At 55.0% G+C, this 16,377-nt stretch overlaps 1 protein-coding gene across 3 annotated transcripts in view; it reads left to right on the plus strand.

Annotated features, from left to right (window-relative positions):
• Positions 1–16,377, plus strand: part of ZHX2 (zinc fingers and homeoboxes 2) — a 134,831-nt gene that overhangs the window by 9,921 nt on the left and 108,533 nt on the right. The window contains exon 1 of one of the 3 annotated variants that reach the window (XM_045860775.1): positions 1,973–2,015. The exons of the other annotated variants lie outside the window; for them this stretch is intronic. The gene's annotated coding sequence lies outside the window, so the exon portion shown is untranslated. Of the gene's footprint in view, positions 1–1,972; positions 2,016–16,377 lie in introns of those variants that run through there. 3 annotated transcript variants of the gene reach the window in all.

The raw sequence follows: 16,377 nt of genomic DNA on the forward strand, positions 1-16,377 counted from the left end.
AGGACCCAAAATTACCAGTGACTGCCAGGGTCAGTTTCCCCAGAGTTCCCCTCAAAATACAGGAACTTTGAGGCACTTCAGGCAACTCTGAATTGAGCAGCAGACATTTATTTGCGCACAGTAAGAAACACCAACTGTGCCAGGCAACACTCGCATAGTACGAGCAGTGGCCCCATTTTTACAAAGAAACAGCTCGAGGTGTCATTTACGGACCTTAAAATTCACCCATTTCAAGTGTACCATTCGTCAAGTTTTAGTATGTTTTCAGAGTTGTGCGCCTATCACCGCAATCTAGTTTTGGAATGTTTTCCATCATCCCCAGATCTGTGCCCATGATTGGGAGTCACTCCCCACCCCTCCGCTCAGCCCCTGCCCTGCAGCCCCGGGCAACCCCTGGCCTACTTTCTCTCCGTGTAGATTTGCTTCTACTGTGCTGGCCTTTCGTGCCTGGCCCCTGTCACTGAGCATACGTTCATCTGTCTTGCATCGTGAATCCATATTGCACTATTTTTATGGCTAAATAATTTTCCATTGCGTGGGTATCCCACAGTCGTTGGCCTGCTCGGGCAGCTATAACAACACACCAGAGGCTGCGTGTCTTAAACAAGAGGCATTCATTTTCTCGCTGTTCTGGAGACCGGAAGCCCAAGATCAAGGTTTCGGCAGGTTTGATGTGGGGTGTGGCCTCTCTCCGTGGCTCACAGGTGGCCAGGCTCTCTGTGTCCTCGTGTGGCCCTTTCTCTGCGTACACCCATCCCTGGTGCCTTTGTCCAAATTTCCTCCTGTTGTAAAGACACCGGTCAGGTTGGTTTAGGGCCTGCCCAGTGGCTTTATTTTAACTTATTTCCAAATACAGCTACATTCTGAGCTCCTGGAGTTGGGGCTTCAACGTGAGAATTTGAGGGCGGGGCACGTTTTGTTTATCGATTTACTGGGAGACAGTTGGCTCGTTTCCACATTTTGGCTGTTACAATAAGCCGCGGTGAACACTTGTGTACGGTCTCGGCGTGGATGTGTGTTTTCGTTTCTCTTGGGAAGATATTAGGAGTGGAATTTCTGGGTCACTCTGTGTGACTCTGTGTGGCTTTTTGGGGAACCGCCAAACTCTTCTCCAAAGCTGTGGCGCCAGCGGGGTGAGGACTCAGGCTTTTCCCCATTCCCACCGACCCTCCTTCTTGTCACAAGCCCAGTTTTACGGGTGAGGAAACTGAGGCGCGGCGCGGGGAAGGTCAGTCACAGGACTAAAGAACAGGAGCAGGATCCCCCCACACTCCTGTCTGACCCCTGGGTGAAGGCTAGGGTGAAGCAAACAGTGGCACCCCGTGTGCAAAATTTAAAGTGGCATTCACTCTCAGGCCCCCATGCAGCACAGAGTCAGCACCCAGGCGGGAGTGCCTCCTTAAATTTCATGTGCTTGCCTTGCTCTTGTCCTGGACCTGTCATCATCCTGCTCCTAGTCTGCAAGGCACTGTGCTCAGTGCTGGGGGGTGAGGGGGCGGGGAGGAAAGGACACAAAGGCAAACAAGCCACTGCCCCTGCCCTGGAGGCACACCTCCACACAAGCCACCTGGCCGGACTTGTGCAGGCAGAGTGTCTGCTGCTAGGGAGGCTGGCTGTGCACTGCACAGGGGACAATACCTGTGAAGGACTTAGCGCAGCTCCCAACACCTAGGCAGTGCCCTGGAAACGCTGCCACTCCTGTGTCATCATTAGCATATTTCTGCTGAGAGGCTCCCTCTGAGTCACTGGTTTGAGGGACCTCTTTGACCCGGAGCCTCATCCCCCACCCCATGGAAGGGGCCGCCTCCCAGTGACCAGGAGGAGGACCGGGACAAAGGGAACTGGCCCCCAGGCTGTCCTCACACACACTGAACCCGTTTGGGGAGTGGCGGGGCGTCCGCGGAGCCCAGCACCGGCTTCACCTCAGCTGTGCTGGTTCCAAAGCCGAGTGCAGTCTCTGCGCTCCCAGCTGTGAGAACGTCGTGCCTGAGGGATTTACGGCGCTGGGGGTCCAGGTGAGCCAGGGAAGGGGCAGCTTTGGGTCCTCTGTGCTGAAGTGGCCAGTCCCCTGGTTTCCCTCAGCCGGAAGAAGGGGCCTTGTCAGAGCCTTTGGTTGGAATCAGGTTCACCCGCAGGCCTTTCAGGGTCGGGGAGGGTGCACTGATTGACCCTGGCAGATTTGGGGAATCAACTTCAAGGTTTCTGGATATAGAAGATAATGTGTCAGCTCCCGAAAAAAGATAGAAATGATGGAGCTTTCTTGCTCAGTTCAGCCAAAGACCACATGGATTCGGCACATGGCTTCATCACGGAAGCCCGGGGGTCCTGCTGTAGGGGAAGGCGGCTTGCCCGCAGCACCACAGGACCACAGGTGTTAAGACCCTCCGGCTGGTGCCACCCACCCCTGGGCGTGTGCCATGCCCGGCACTCGCCTGCTGGCACACCCAGACACGGGCCGTCTGTGCCGTAGGGTCACCGCGTGTCTTGGAAGCCTGCTCCGCGTACTGCCCAGCGGGGGTCTCACGTGTGCATTGCTGCCGTGACTCGATCTCAGGCTTGCGGAAACGGGGGCTTTACGCTTTGGTCCCCACATCTCCACCCCCACCCTCTGCCGGCTGAACGCCTAGCTCGGGCCAAGTGGTTGCTCAATAAATGCTTGTTTAATTGATAAGCAGAATTGAACAAAGGAGAGAATCTGTGTGTGTTGGACTAGGAGGGGGAAGTCATGCTGGGCCCAGCTACCCGAAAGCGAACATTCTCCCAGAGCTGATTTGTTGGGGTTTTTTTTTGCACCTTTCCTTTCAACACGAGGAAAGGAGGAAGTCTTGTCAGAAGGAATGCATGTGGTGGCATCTGTCACCGTTCTTTCCCTGCTGCAACTCTGCTGACGTGTGTGCCTAAAACACCCAGTCTGACCATGTTTCCTTGCTCTCCTAAAACACCCCCGGTCCTGGGTTGCCCAGAAGTCACGAATCCAAAGGGGCTTTTCGGGTAGCTACAAAGAGTGAGCGGTCAGGTGCAGGATGGTAGGGAGTGCTGGGCAATACGTCAAAGTCAAAAGCCCATGCCCAGTCTAAAGGCATTCCACATCGATTACTGTTTATAAATGGGCTTTCCCATCCACTCTGAGGACTGCCACTTAGCGACTCCCAACCCATGCGATCGGGACCAAAACCCTCACCCCGGCATGGCGGCTCTTCAAGAGCCGGCCTCCGCCACCAGACATGCTGTGCTGTGACCACTTCCCCCTCCGCCACATTCCCACGCTCTGGCCACACGGGACAGATCCCCACGCCCTACTGCCATCCTCTCTCCCTTCCATTCCTTTCCAGCCGTTGGCCCCTCTCTCTCTGGAAAGTCTCCTCTCCCAAACGGAGCAAAACCTCCTCATTCCTGCTGCAGAGACACTCGCCCTCTCTCTGAGAGGCTGGTGTGCCCTGGAAATAAGCCCTTAGAAACTCGGGACGTGCACGTTCATCTGTCTGCACATCTGCGTCCCTGGAACACTCTGTGCCACCCACCCACCACCCCAAGAGAGCCTGTCCCCTTCCTTTTGTCTCCATGCTCCCAGCACCAGCTCAGGGCCGGCCCACTGCGAGGGCTGGAAACGAGCGTCTCTCAAGTGATTGGCTGGTTACCGGAATGATGAGAACATTCACCCGAGCCTGTGCTCCAGGTCAGCACAAGTTAGGGAGGTAAGGGTTGCTGCTCACTGCTGCCCCTTGTGGCCGGCCCTTGCTGCCACCTGGGAGAAAAGTCACCAGACCCTTGTGTAACAGGAAGCAGGCAAGGAAACTTCCGGGCCTAGGCTGGCTTTGTCCCAGGTTCAGAGTCTCGTAGCCAAACCACCAAACCGTGTGCCTCCCTGACCCAGCCGTGCTGCAGCGTCTGGACCTCTGGCCTCTGTGTACAACCTGGGTCCACTGCCTCCCTCCGCCTTGGCTTTACCCTTTGACTTCCCCTTCCTGTTCGGCCCCTGGAGCGATATCACGGGTGTTGTTGCAGGGTCTTACCACTCCCTCCAGTGTTAAACTAACTTTTGACTGTGCCTGAACTTTAGACCGAACCCTGAAGTAGGTAGGGAGGAAGGACATGGACGGACTGAATGCCTGCTGTATGCCGGCCACTGAACAAGCAGGTTGCACAGTCTATCTTGTTGCGTTTTGTTTCATTCTCCCAAGCAGGGTGGTTGGGAGATTTCTGTACCCATTTTCTATATAAGGACACGAAGGCCTCAGGCCATCAGCTTGCCTGAGTTACTCAGTGGACGGCCGGGCTAGGGTTGAACGCCAGCTCTGCGTGGCCCAGTGCCCTGGAACGTGCCACACTGCGTGCGGTGCCGGAGTGCTAGGGAAAGGGCACCAAGAGTCTGTGTCAAGTTCCTAAGCCGGTGGGGCACCGAGACACTGGCTCGGCATTGCCCTCCAGAGTTCAAGGTTTTGCAAGTGCAAGGCCACACGACCGGAGTTAGTGACAGGAGCGTCTTTTCCCTTTCCCTTAGAAAGAAACACCTTAGGAGGTGTCTCTGGGCACGCATGAAGTTTCTCATGCCGTTTTGTCCTCTTGCAGATTTGTCACCCATCTCCCCCTCCCCCCCGGGGAGAAAAGGAGAAAAAAAATACATGTCACAAGAGAGATGGTCACATTTACTAAATCTTAATCATCTTTCCGGGCCATTTTTTTTGAGAGGGGGAGAAACAGTGACATGAGAGAGAAACGTCAGCTGGTTACCTTCCATGTGAGCCCCGACCGGGACCAAACCCGCAACCCAGGCGTGTGCCCTACCTGGGAATCACACTGATGACTTTTCAGTGTGTGGGATGCCCACACGCTGATGCCCAACCAACGGAGCCACGCTGGCTACGGCTGGGCCATCTTGTGTGATAGGGAAAACAGTCTCCTTGAGATTTCAATGGAGTGTGTGTGTGTGTGTGTGTTCAGTAATAGAGAATAACTGGCCATTCTGTGACAATCACACAAGAACTCTCTGGAACAGGCACTAAATGAGGGATATGAGTGGTCAGGTCAGGCTAAGCTATGATGCAGTGACAAGCAAACCCCAATATCCTAGTGGTTTACCACAGCGAGGTTTATTTCTCACCCTCACAAAGTGCCCTGAAGGACAACAACTCTTCAGGCTAGCCTTCGTCCAGGCTGTGACTTAGGGATCCAGGAGGCCTGCCTTTGGTAGCCACAGCCTTTGAAACAATTTCAGGCTGCTGGAGCAGGGGAAAAGAAGATTGAAGGGGCACAAATGCACTCTTGAAAGGTGTCACTTCTGCACACACAACCCTGTCTTCCTGCGAGGAGCCCGGGAAAGGCGGGGAAGCACGTGAGTGCCTGGCCAGTTGTCCCTGTCTCTCTCTATCCCGTGAAGCCCTGGACGGGCCGTGCTGCCCCGGCAGGGCGCTGTTCCCGTCGGCCTCGCCGAGTGTCCGTGAGTAACAAGTATCGGTGACAAAGCCCAGGCCTGAACTTAACCCAGCGCCATCTGTGGCTCTGAGGACCCTCTGGAAGAGGCACCGAATAAGATGTATGAGTGGCACTCTTCTGTCCCGCCCAGTGGCGCCTGGAGGAGAGGTGCTGATGATCTGGAACACCCCCAAACGTGGAAAGTGGATTTTTATTGCCGCGTGTCACCTTTCTCAGATGCTGCAGAACACCATCGCAACTTGGTTTTACACAGAGCATCTAGTCTGGCAGCAAGAAAATGAACATTTAACGAGCCCCTAACTGCTGCCAAGCACTAATGATGCTGAGCACAACAAGTGCCTCTAGCTGCACTCACCACATGCGTGCAAAGAGCCAGGCAGATTCTCAGCACTGGAGGGATTCACTTATATGCTCTACCCAGTCCCCCGGGAGGTCCTTACTGTCGCTTCTCTCCTAGGAGAGGCCTGATTATTTGTAGTTAATAGACGAGGAAACCGGGACTCAGGGAGGGGAGGAGAACATAGCGAGGGAGGGACAGAACTTGGCTTCACAGGTGGATCTGGCAGGTTCTCAACCCAGCACTCACTGTGGGTGTCTGGGAGTGTGTCTGCGGCTGTGGAAAAGGCCAGGGATTAAAAGCCAGTGCTATTCGGGTGAGCAGTCGGATGCTTTCTGTGTATTCGGCTGTCTCTACACACTTCCAGGTGTCAGGGGCGTGACGGGTGCTGGACACTGTTCATTCGTACAGCAAATAGTTGAGCACCTGCTCTGCGGCAGGCACCACGCTAAACACAAGAGATGCTACGGTGGCGAAGGAGATGCTGCTTTCACTCTAGACTTGTTTATTTTTCTGTAGCACTTTCTAGATTTTAGAAAGCTGCCTTGAGAGCTAACACAAGAGTGTTGCTCTCGGCTGCCCAGGAACAATCACATATTTGAAATTCGGCTTCAGAAACAGGGCACGAGGCATCCGGGCTGTGCTCCAGAAGTGAGGACCCTCTTCCACAACTCCATCCCGTGACTGAGCAGCCTGTCGTTTAGTGGTTACTGACCTTTCACTAGTTCTTGTCTCAGACAGTCGGTCAACTAGTGTTCAGGCCAACACTGAGATCGCCTTGTCCAGCCCTCTGAGGTTTCACAGGAGAGAAGATGGAGGCTCCCTCCAGGTTGCGCAACGTCCAGTGCCCTCTGCTACTTCAAATGCTTCCATGGCAAAGCTCGCTTGCTCCAGAGCAACAGATGTTATCAATGATACGAAACAGATGTTATCAGTGATATGAATGTGTCCTCAAGTACATGCAGGATTTAAGGATACAGTGCTTTTACTCCTCCTTGCCCTTTATGCTTTTGATAATACGCCTTTTCGCCACCCTACAGTGGCCAGAGCAGGAGGGGCAACCGGCCTCATCTCCCACCTGGCCCCGGGTCTGGGGGGCTGGCTACAGCACAAGCTGCTCTTCCTTCTAGCTCAGAGCAGGTGAGGGCCACGCGCCAGGTCGGGCCGCTAGCACTGGAGCCTGGGCCAGACCCCCACGCTTGTCCTCGTGCTTCACTATTTTCTTATTCTTTTCGTTTTCCAGGATTAGAACTGCACGTGAGGTTAGTTCTCTGATATAGCTAATCATTTCAGGCGGGGGAGACACAGACCCGGGGAGGTGTGTCTATTAAATATTGTTTTGGTGAACTTCACATTCTTTCTGCTCATGGTTTAAACCGTAGAGTTTGGTCCCCAGAAAGTAGTAGAGTGACTTGATCATCTCCAACCGAGTAGAGGGCTTGGTGATTCTGGGGTCCAATGAGGGCGTGCCCAGGGCTCACCCAGTCTTTCTGACTGTGAGAAGCTCTCATCTAGGTGACCTGAAATGTAGGCAACGTCCTTCTCCCGAGATTCTGGAAGAGTCCTTCCCACCAGCCTCCCCCCAGCCCTACACCTTGGCTTTGCATGATAACAGGCGTCTGAATTTACTTTCGAGAGAAAGAACATCTCTCGGCCCCCACCCCAGCTCACCTAGTACAGCCAGAGCCTGTCTGTCTTGCAGTTCAGATGACCTTGGTACCAAAAGACACCAGTCCCCACTGTGTATCTCCTTCACCCCAGGTTCACCCCATCCTGCCTTCTGTCCCCGTCCTGGGCTCACGTAGTCATCGTAGCCAGGATCCTGGTGGCCCTTCGCTTTTCTTCTCTGCTGGGCACCCTCGAAGGGAGCCGGTGCCGCGCCTGCAACCCTTCATTTCTGCGGATATAAGGGGTAGGAAGGGGGAGTTGTTGTGTCCTGAACCACGCAGCTGCAGTGGCCACACCTGGTGTCGAGCAGACGCGCCTCCGTGTGTGTGGGATTTCTGAGGCAGGCAGCACCAGTGGGCCCACAGTGACGGAGAACCGGGACACAAGCTGCCGGAGAGCTGGCACAGTGGGCATTTGCTCTGGCAGCCGATGAGACGTCCTTGTACCACGTGCCTTCGGCAACCCCAAATGCAGGTTGACCCCGAGTGCCTGGGTTAGTCGTGAAAATAGCTAGCGGTCGCTTAAGAGCCAAGTCTTTTCCCAGGGGAAGGGGGGAGGAGGGATGAGAATCATATTAAACTGCAGGAGCTAAAGAACAAAGAACATGTTTTCTTTCCTCTCCCAAAGCCACGTGGGAGGCTTGCCTGAGAGACTTGTAAAAACAAAACAAAAACCCTACAACTGGAACTATATCGTGTGTAGACAGGTGCGGGTGCACACACACACACACACATGCAGCCGAAACACGGCACGGCTCTGAAGGTGAATAGTTCTGCGTCTTGTGTGTGGTACTGCACAGGTATTTATGGGCCGCTTTACCCAGAGGGTGTATATTGAGGTTGATAGTTTGTTTTAGAAGTCCCATGTTTTAGGTATTCAACTCCGTAAATCGAAGCTTTCGGTGAATAAAGACTATAGTTGGCAGAGTGTTTGTCTGAAATAACAACCCATGAAAATGTCCTAGTCCTAGGTTTGCAGAAAGGGACTATTTATGGCTAATCACCTACTTTCATCGTGGATATGTGTGATAAAATTTTCAGGGCAGATTGGGCAAATAATCGTTTTTTAAGAAAATAATTCAGTAACTGCATCCCTGCAAATTTCCCCCCCATGCCCATTTTTGTGAAATGGGGTTTCATAAGTTGGGACCTGACAGCTTTCCTCGTGGACAGGATTTGGACACGGGGCTCGTTGTGGGGGGGACTCTGGCAAGGCCGGGGATGGCTTCAGTTTCAGGAGAGAAGTCTGGGCTAAGAGACCAGAGAGGTGGGGGCGTGTCCCCTCGCCCCCAAACGCGCACTGGGAGGAGGGCGGCGGCCAGTTTCGGGGCCCTCTCGCCCTTCCTGTTTGGACGAGTGGACACGGAGCTTTCCCATTGTTCTGGACTACGTCCATGGCCTGAAAGAAATCCCATACACAAGTGGGGGGAGTCAGGAGGGCCACCCCGCTCGGCCGCCCACAGCTTGCTGGCTGTGATTGGGTCATTCATCCCCTCTTGGGCCTCAGTTTCCCCAGCGGTGAGGTGCAGGTGGCCTCACAGCCTCTGCGCCACTTCTCCTCTCAGGTTGGGTTGGGTTGGCTCTGCCGGGTCCGGGTCGGCGGGGCTCCTGCAGGTGGGGCTGCCTCTCCGAGGCCTGCTGCTGCCCCGGCCCCCTCGGAGCAGCCTGTTGACTCAGAACTTTCTGGAAGCCTTGTGCAGAAAAAAACACTCGACTCTCCGCTGACTGCCAGCTGTTGTGAAGCTTCCTTGGAGAGCCCACGTGGTGTTGAGCAAGCGGGCTGCTCCGGGCAGCTCCCGCTCGTCCAGGCTCCCGAGGCAGCGGGTCCGCAACTGCTTTCCTGGGAAGCGTGGAGAAAGGGAAGGGGAAGAAGGGGCAGCTCGGTGGGCCCGGGAGGCTGGCAGGTCCTCGGTCCCAGCCCTGGCTGGGAAAGATTATGGGCAGTCTCCAAGCCGGGGACAGGGCTGGCTGGGCCGCCCTCGCACCCCTCCTCCCACGGAATGCTGTGTTTATTTATGGAGCCCTGTTTCTCTGGGGAAACCACTTCTGCCAGGGCTGGGGAAGCTGGCAGGACATCTCCAAAGAAACCTCCCTCCGCCCCTCTCAGCTAGAGCTTTGGGGGGACCAGGGGTGGCCGTGGGAGACCCTTTGGGAGACGAGGAGGAGGTGAGCCTGCAGGTGGTGTGGGGGGACATCAGAATGGTCAGCCTGGAGTAACACTCCATGTTTCTGCCCGTCCAGTTCTGGGCCTGGAAAGGGGGTGGGGGCTCTGGAGTGTGGGGACTTAAAAGCGAAGGCAGCCGGACTTCCCCCACCCCGCCCCCGACCCTGCTGCAGCGAACAACCCCAGGATGGCAGGCCCCGTAGGTGAGTGGGTGGTGTGAGCCACACCTGGCGGTTTAACCGTCTGGCGTCCTTCTCTGCGAGGCTGCCATGGTGGCTGCAGGCCCCGTCACAGTCAGTGCTCCCTGTCGCCTCCTCCAGAGACCTGTGCTGGAATGCATGCACGTCTCAGCGACCCCGTCACGTCGCCCTGGAGGCCCTGCCTGAAGCGGTCCCTGCCCTCTGCATCCCCTCTAGACCAGGATTCCTCTGTCTCCGCTCTGTTGACATCTGGGGTCAGGTCATTCTTGGTCGTGGGGCGCTTGTCCTGTGCCTTGTCGCTGCACAGCAGCCCCGCTGGCCTCCACCCACCAGGTGCCAGCAGCACCTTCCCCCCGCCCACGACAAACCACCGAGGATGTCTCCAGATGTCACCCAAGTCTCCTGGGGGGCAGACTGTCCCATCTCTCCCTCCCCCTCCATCGAGAGCCACCAGCTAAATGACATTGTTTTTATTTTCTTCACAGCCCTCTTCACTCTGAAATTCTCTTTTTTTTTTCTTCTCGATCCCACCCATACTCAGCCCTAGCAGCACCTTAGATTCATTTGAGGAGCTTTAGAAAGAAAAGCCCGCTCCCGCCCCATATAATTCAATTAGAGTCTCTGGAGTCTGGCGACTCTGTAAAACCTCCCAGGACTGCCCGCTGGGCAGCCTGGGTTGAGGATCACTGTTCTCCGCCCTGGAGGGTAAGCCGCCACCTGAGGGAGCACCGTGGTGGCCTCGGCGGTGGTGGGGCTGTCGGTACACAGAACAGCACCTGGTGTGCCGTAGGCCTCAGTGCTGACATTCAGTGAATGTCATTCAATGAACGAATGCTCCAGAGAGCCGATTATCACCGGGAGATGCTTTTTTTTTTTTAGGGAGTCTTTCATTCAACAAACATTCATTAAGTGCTCGCTTCCTGCCAGGTGTGGTGGCATGCTGGAGATGCAAAGTTCAGTCAGACCTGACCCCCAGTCTCCTGGGAGGCACATATGCAAATACACAGGGTTGCCCACCGAACGAGATCGGTTGCTAGAGCGAAAGGTGTATAGAAAGCCGTTAGAATATAGAATAAGCAGTTTCTAAAGAGACACTAGGAAGGAACCTCGAGTCTCTTAGGGAGGTATTTTACGTTCGTTCTCACGCTTGAACATCATCACGTCGGCTGAGCAAACAGGTGCTAGGAGGCCACCTGCCCGCCCGCCTGGGGTCTAGCCTGGATCCAAAGGCAGACCTGCCTGCCTCGAAAGTCCACATTCTTTCCAGCACACGATGCTGCGTCCAGAGCTGAGTCTGGACTGGGTGCCCCTGTGGGCAGGGCGGCTGCTTGGTGCCCTCGGGCGGGCGGCTCACGGGTTAGATCCCGCTTCCCCCATTACTGGGCTGCACGCTCCGGGTGTTTCCTGCCCCGGGAGGTTATTACCCATGGAACCTCCCTCCCCCCATTCTGCGGTCTTTCGATCTATGAAACCATGAATTGGGCGGTCGTAGTTTCGGTTCCGCAGAAGGAGACCCCGAGACCAAGGTTCACGTCCAGGGAAGTGAAGGAAGCTCTGGTGGGGGAGCCAGGAAGCGAACCTTGGATGAGAAGCTGACAGGACACGGAGCATTTTCAGGCGAGTTAGCACAGTGGGCCACCGGAGCTTCATCTCCCTGGGCACCTCTGGGCACCTCTGGGCCAGGGACACCACGTGCCCCTCCATGTCATCTCACCCGAGGGTGGAGACAGGTGCTTACTCACCAGCTCCCCACGCTCACTGCCCTGGGCTGCTCCCCAAGGGGCTGCACACACGCCCCCTGCGCTTCAGGGCCACCCCTCAGGAAGCAGCGTGGGCCCCGAAGCCAGTGAGAGCCCACAAGTGAGGAAAGGCAGGTGTGAGCGGTCAGAAGTGGGGTGTCGTGCACCGAAGCGAAGAGGACAGGGGGACCTGGGCGGGGCATGGGCAGCACCTGCTCAGACTCAGAGCAGCACCTCTCAACTGTAGATCTTTTTTTGAGGTGTCCATGTCATTTATGGAGTACCTGTTGTCTGCGCAGCCCCGGGCTCAGTTGGAAGTTTGAAATAGACATCCCGTCCCGAGCAGCCGGCTGTCACGGACTGGTGGCCGGAGCACGCCTTGTGTGTGAGCACCACCCCCAAAACAGCGACATCGCAATGTCAGCTCCTCGGCTCAGCACTCCCAGCTCTTGGTCAGCAAGACCCACCCCCGTCCAGTTATTGCCACCCCCCCAACTTCCCTGCAGTAGGGGTTCTGAACTGCGTGCAGCCGCTGAAAAAGCTCCTTCTCTCCTTCTCTTCTCCCTCGGGACCTCCACACTCGCCAGGCCCTCTGCCTTGTCCTGAGAATAACTCCCCATCTTTTGTGAGTCAGGGTAACCTCTGCTCCTCCAGGAAGCCGTCTCTGACGGACACCCCAACCCCAGGGGCCCTCAGCCTTGGTCAGGTTTGCCGTTCTTATTCTGTCAGATGAGCCATCCGTCACGCAAGGTGGTCCCCACCCCTTCTCTGTCAGCTTCAGGGAAGTCGAGGGTGCACGTGTCATTTTCACTGGGCATTAAAGCTAGGCCTGGGTGTGCACGGCCTGAATTTGAAATCCAGCTTAACTACTTCCTAATCGTGGGGCTTGGGGTGGACTTTCAGCCTCGGTTTTCCTATCTGCAGACATGGGCACAAAACGCCTCCCTTCCAGGAGTATTGTAAGAATTAGAGAAAACTCCTGAAAACCTCCTCGAACACAGGACGTACAGGTGTCTGAGAGCCCCACTGGGAAATAAGCAGGGAGGGCGGTCAATGCGCGCCCTGTGCACAGGTCGGCAGCAGTAAGCGGAGCCAACAAGGAATGGGGAAGCCCCAGCTGAAGGCCCAACCTCCCCTAGGCCCAAGTAGCGACAGCAGGGTGACCAGTGAAACTCAGCAGAGGTGTAGCTGCTGCAGAGTGGCTGTCCCATGTGACAATAAGGAGTAAGAACTAGCCTTGACTGTGTCATACTAGCGGCCAGGCAGTGCTCTGGACATGTGAACTCTTCTATGGGGCAAGTATCACTTTGGGCCCCATTCGGCAGATGGGAAAGCTGAGGCACAGAAACATGCATTTTCTCCTTTGACCCTCTGATCTCGGGCTGGTTCCTCGCCCTGGTAGAACCCACCTACCCAGAGGCTCAGGGGTGAGGATGCCCAGTGAAGCAGGCCACGGGGTCACAGAGCGGATGAAGAAGGGCAGAGAGAGGACCAGCAGGGCAGAGGGAGGCAGTCCGACCCAATAGGTATTTGGTAAGCGGGAGCTGTTACTGCTGCTGCTGCTACTACTGCTGTTCTTGTCGGTGGGTTAGCAAAGCCCAGAGCCATGCGGGCTCAGATATTTTCCAACTGAATGAAGGAACACTGACCGACTAAGTACAAATTATAGCAACATCACTTAAGCCCTAAATAGCATATTTATTGAATAATGTAATTGAAAAGATTATCCCTTTAAGCTTCTGGTAATATAGGAAATGGTTCGCTGCTAAGAGTTTTAATACTGTTATGTATTTGTTGACGCGGTGAATTCTTTTTGACATTTATTCAGGATTTCCAGGCTGTATGGGAAGGAAAGCAAAACACCACCGTCAATGTTATGGGCGGGGATAGAAAAACGGGGTTTTCCGTTTAGATTGAAATGTTCGGTGCTTGGAAGTTGCCTTTGAATTTAGGTTGAACATTTAAATGCTTCTGCCTGAGACCACCCAAGTGGAGACCAGAGGGGATGCCTTGCCCAGCGGGTTCTGCAAGTCAGGAGAGAGCTCTGGCACGAATGCGCAGGCGGTAGGGCTGACTGGGGCGTGGGAGGCCAGGCTGCTCACCCAGGGCTCAGTGCTAACAGCGGACACTCCCCTTGTGCCGTCACGTGCCACGCCTTGTCCTGAGAGACTGCGTGGGTTTCCTCACTCAGTTCCCAGAGCCGCCTTCCGGGGTGGGCTCTGTGATTAGCCCTCTTCTGCAGATGAGAACACTGAGGCACAAGGAGGTGAATTGGCCAAGGCCACCCAGGTCTGAGTGGAAGGTCCCTAATTCAAGTCCAGAGTCTGACTCCGGATGCCTCCTCTCACCTGGGCACGTACTGCCCCCCTGTTAGAGAGTGGTGGGGCCGAGGCCTCCGCTGCAGCCCTCCTGCTTTATAGACGGGGCTCAGAGAGGTGCCCAGCCTTGTTAGCGGGAGTTCGAATGGGTCTTAGCGACGGCTTCTGACCCTGAACCGTCCTGGAGCCCTGGGCGGCTTCCTTAGCTTTGGTTTGGTTTACTTACCCATCTATAAAATGGGGCTAATGGTTATACTTTTAGATACTTTTCAGGGGTTAATGATCACTTCTGCCCTGATCCCTTTTACCTATGAGGACCACGTATGTTGCATATGGGCAATGCCAGTGAACTGCAGAACACCAGACAATAATAAGTGCTGAGGAATAACAGTAGCCTCTCTAGGGCACTGGCTTTGGTCAGGAGGGTTCAAAGCCCGGCTGGTAACTCACGTAATTCATTGTTCACAATCTGTAATTCTCACCACACCCCTTCCAGGTTTACAGGTGGGAGTTAGTTACTGAGAGGGGAGTAACTTCCAGGTTACCAAAGCCAGTGAGTGCCCTTACCAAGATGTGAACCTGGAGTGTGGGTGAGGCTCCCAACCAGTAGCTATGTTATTAACAAATACTGTCAATGCTGTTACATTTCTCAAGCAATAAGGATAGCCACTAAGTAAAGGAAAACCATTTTTTTATAAAACTGGAATCTGGAAGGGACTGCTCTTTTTTGCCACCTCCTAACAGAGAGGTGATGAATACCCTTCCTGCCGTCTCCCAGGATGAGAGACAGTGAGCTGTTAGGTTCAGGGAGAGAATGACGAGAGGGCCTGAGAGACTCACCCTCTGAAGTCACGTGTTGTACTACAAAGGGCGTCTGAAGTGACCGGAGGAAGAAAAACACCAGAGAGACTAGACAGAGGAGTTGAGAAAACAAACCTCCCAGGAGAAAAGAAGGCTCACTCTTGTGTCATGCCAAGAGGTCATGCAGTCCGTGGGGGTGGCTGTAGACAACAGGTGACCTCAGAAGCTGTCGTGGGCCTTTGTGCCCCCGCTGTGACCCAAGGCATGTCCTTTACGAGATTCCAGACGTGTCAGCCGTGAAGCGTAAGGTTTAAGAGCAGGACCTGGCGTGAGGCAGATGTGAGTTTGAATCCCGGCCCCGCCCCTTCCCAGCTGTCAGACCTGAGGCCATGCCCCGCCACCATTCCATCATCTGTGAAGAAAGGAATTCTATCTACGTCATCCTGTCTCTGTCAAGGTTAAGAGAAATTCTATCCTTAGGGAAGTCACTACCCAAAGAACTAGAAATAGAGTCAGAAAGGGATAGCCTTTGGGGAGTATGGGGGCGGGAGGAGCTAGTTTTTGTTAGAAGCCGGTGGTTTTCGTTGTAAGCTTCTGCTGTATTTGATTTCTTGACACGAGCACGCACTTCCTTGAAGCAGTTTAAGCAAGCGTGTAAACCCAGCACTGTGCGCAGGGCTTGGCGAATAGGAAGAGCTTCACGGATGCAGGCTTTTCATCTCCGCGCACCTGACGCCCTGCCGTCACTGTCTCCTGGATGCCTCGGGAAGGGGGTCAGGGGTCAGTGTTTCAGCCGAGCAGCTTCACGCTCCAGACACACAGTGCACCAGGGGAACAGGAAGGCTTGACAAATGAGTCATCTGTGCATCTGTATCCTAAGCCGTTCTCGCCTCCCTGTCACCGACTTGCTGAGGAAGGTAGACAAGGCTCACTACAGGTCTAACCTTGTGCTTGGGCTCAGCTAGTGTCCGTCTGTGCTGACTTTGACCTCTTGATTCCCTGGGCTCCGCTGTCAGGGCCTAGGGCGGGGAGCATGTAGTCATCAGAATCTGCTATGGGCTCAGCAAGATCGGGTCGAGCCAGATTTTCATTTTTTGTTAAATGGCCTTTGAGCTGGTAGATGAGGGGAAAGCCACAAGCCAGGCGTCTCTGGTTCTCATCAAGGCGTTTGAGAGCACCACGCATGGGCTCCTCGGGGACGGGACGGAGAAATGTGGGTTGATACCATTGGAAAAGTCTGCGGCTTAAATGGCCGCACCGAAGGGTGCTGACAGATATGAACGCAATCCCCTGGACCGAGGTCCTGGGGGTGGGCCCCCCTTCTGGGCTCCCCCTCCCACTCTCTGTCCACATTGGATTGGTGGCTCAAGATGGAGACCTAGATGCCGGCCCTAGCGCCATCTGGTGTGCAGGCTTTGGAACGCACACTGCTACTCGTGAGCCACAATGACGCGTGAGGACCCTTGGCTTCTAAAAACTTCCATTTCCTCATCTGTGAAATGGGGGAACGGGACACTTGCCTCGTCGGCTTATGTTGAGGATTACACGGGGTGACGTCAGGAGAAGCCTGGGCCCTGTGCCAGAGACCTTGCAAGCAGTCGGTCAGCTGTCGCTAGCGTGTCACTGCGGTCAGAGGTACCGCGAAGCTGGGAGCAATCGGGAATCTGCTGGATGCTGGAGGCAGCCTCCCCAAAGGGCTCAGTGGGTGAGGAGAAGGA

This window comes from Phyllostomus hastatus, unplaced genomic scaffold, assembly GCF_019186645.2.
Source record: "Phyllostomus hastatus isolate PE091 unplaced genomic scaffold, TTU_PhHast_1.1 phas_scaffold_21, whole genome shotgun sequence".
Taxonomy (NCBI): domain Eukaryota; kingdom Metazoa; phylum Chordata; class Mammalia; order Chiroptera; family Phyllostomidae; genus Phyllostomus; species Phyllostomus hastatus.